The following is a 2,746-nucleotide window of genomic DNA, read 5'->3' as shown; positions in this document are numbered from 1 at the left end:
CTATAGCAGGCATTGAAATAACAAGGCTTAGGACTTTCTCTCAACTATGTTGTCGGATGGTGCTGGTCACAGTTTGTCCCTACTTGCACAGGAATTCAATTCAGGTCTGATACTGGTTTTCAGATGAACAGTTATCAAGATCCTTATCTTGAGCCACTATTGTTAGTCTCAAATCTTTACCTTTCTGCCCTTTCTAATTCAAAGAGGACATTGAGGACTTGAATTTCCCCTTGGAGATCAATAAAGTATCTATCTATCTATCTATCTATCTATCTAGTTGTGTCTCGTCATACTAATTTCACAGTGAGGTAGGCTGAAGAACTAATCAGAAGTATGGGTGTGAAAAGAAAAAAGAAGAGAGACCAAATCCAGGTGACCTTTTTCCATTTATTAGAAAAAAAGAAACCAATAACAATAATTAAAAAAAGTACCTCATTTTTCTGAAGTATACATCATTAAAAACCCTTTCATAAAATAAAATCAAAGCCCAAATACACAGTATAGTTCTTGCATATTCATTTCGTATATAGATATATATATATATCTATATATCTATATATTTATATATAGGTGCTGCATGGTTGCCTGAAACACTAACCAACCCCATGTCTTTAACACATTGTGTTAAATGGGGGGTGGTGATGCTCATCACCCCTGAGCTGGAAATGGTGTGGAGCTACAGACAGCAATAGGTTCTGATGCTAATGGCTACATGGCTAGCGTTTGCATGCTCATTGGTCATATATCTTTACATCTGAAGCATTGTGTGGGCCCCTACCAATTATACTGAGGAAAGAGCCTTTAGGAGAAGGGAATAAAAAGGATTGATTGTCATAAAAAAGGCACCTTTCTCTATAAATACATTTATATACACAGCTACGGGTGTTTTTTTGTTTTTTTTGCGGTTTTCTCTAGATGTGGGTGCAAATGGGGGCTCAAAAGAGACAGACGTAAATAAAGAAGAGAAGAAGCAGTGAGGCGTGGACTGTTCTTAATTATGTGGAGCAAAAAAACAGGAAAACAAAACAAAACAAAAAAAAGTCCAGACTGGCACTAAATATTGGCAAAAAAAAAATCTGAAGAAGCCGGAGTAGGCCTTGTTCCACCGACTAATATTCCATGTTGTCACTAAATCCAACAGCGAGAATGGATAAAACCTTAGACAAGGGGTATCCTAGATTCTACATTGTCCCTCTCTCTCGCTCACTCTCTCATGTTAGGGCAATGCATAGTACATAATTACATAACTGTTCAGCATGAAGCACACTACCATACAAAAGGAAACAAATCCTCTCAATTTGTCTACCTAAATCACAATGATTTAAATGCTAGAAGATGCGCGAGTTCCTTGGAGGGAGACTAAGGGAGTAGAGAGCACAGTCCCTGTGAAGGGTTCTCATCGGGGATTACAGGAGAGGAGGGGGAGGTGGAGCGTCACTGAGGAACAGGCCACGTCAGTCACGTTGGCCAACTAAACCACAACACCAAACGGACAGACGGGCCAACAGTTTGAGTACTGCATTCTCCTTGGCACAGCCTAGAGAAGCCTGATGAGTACACACAAGTACACAAAATGTACACAAAAGAGAGGAAGGAAGGAGAGCGCGCGAGAGAGAGAGAGAGAGAGAGAGAGAGAGAGAGAGAGAGAGAGAGAGAGAGAGAGAGAGAGAGAGAGAGAGAGAGAGAGAGAGTGGGGGAGGTGGTGGTGGGGAGGGAGTAACACAGGATTGGCGGTGGAAGAAAATTATCTACACTTTCTATATGCATGCCATGGATACTAGGTAATTACTGTACAACTACTGCCGCATCGTCGCATGTCATTACGCAGAAGTAAAACACTATCTGAGGGTCTCAGGCAGCTGATATCTCCAACTACAGGACTGGTGGAGTTGGTGCCTTCATGACTGGTTCCACCCCTCTAGCCAGTGAAACTCAAAGAGTTAAGGTACAGTTAAAGTTTGGTGGCTTCGGTGAATCTCCCCAGAGAATTACAGATTTACAATTACAGAATTGACAGAAGACAAACACAAGCTTCAGGAGCACACTCACCAGCATAGCAATCAGCATTGGTAAGCTCAACTATGAGGACCAGTCAGAGTACAGTAAAGTAATGATCCATTTTGTAATTTTCCACTTGTGTTACAATCAAGTGCTGATCTGTGGTGACAGTGTCAGCCAATTCATGAGTACAATGAGCACTCCCTGTCTTCATATCACTGCCCGCTGCCCTGCTAGATTGTGAGAGGAGCGTCGAGCCTCTCCTCTGGTGGCCAGAGAGGGAAGGGCAGGGGGTACAGAGGGAGGGGCAGGGGGCAGGGGGTACAGAGGGAGGGGTGTGAGGGTGCTCTCTGAGGCCCCGAGTGCTACCAGAGGATGTGGGTGAATCAGCCACAGTTTTGTGTATCCCTGACACGTGTGCGTGCTTGCGTGCGCATGCGTACGTGTGTGCATATGTGTGTGTGTGTGTGTGTATATGACACATTCAGACAGGCCTACAGCTAAAGACAGATCTTCCTCTTTGGTCCTGATTATGAGTCTGAAATGTAAAAGTACACCTCCTTAAAGGAAAAAAAATGTCTTTAAAATAGAATAATTACAATCAATTCCAGGAAAAAAGTATATGAGATGCCCCCCTTCACTATAGTACAACCACTCCCCAAGTATCTAAAAAAGGCTGGTGAAGTCACACACACACTCACTCTCTCTCATGTTCACTAATTTGCTCACTCACAACCAAACACTTAAA

General features: G+C 42.7%; 1 protein-coding gene across 6 annotated transcripts in view; it reads right to left on the bottom strand.

Moving 5' to 3' along the window:
* Positions 1-367: 367 nt before the first annotated feature.
* Positions 368-2,746, bottom strand: part of arhgef1 (Rho guanine nucleotide exchange factor (GEF) 1) — a 52,055-nt gene continuing 49,676 nt past the window's right edge. For all 6 annotated transcript variants that reach the window (XM_076279882.1, XM_076279884.1, XM_076279886.1 and 3 more), the window contains one exon: positions 368-2,746. This exon is cut by the window's right edge and continues 1,478 nt beyond it. The gene's annotated coding sequence lies outside the window, so the exon portion shown is untranslated.

This window comes from Alosa pseudoharengus, unplaced genomic scaffold, assembly GCF_046254945.1.
Source record: "Alosa pseudoharengus isolate Yale_2024_CS ecotype anadromous, Long Island Sound unplaced genomic scaffold, YU_APseudo_1.1 YU_APseudo_1.1_scf_12, whole genome shotgun sequence".
Lineage (NCBI taxonomy): Eukaryota > Metazoa > Chordata > Actinopteri > Clupeiformes > Clupeidae > Alosa > Alosa pseudoharengus.
This window is presented reverse-complemented; position numbering and strand designations above follow the sequence as displayed.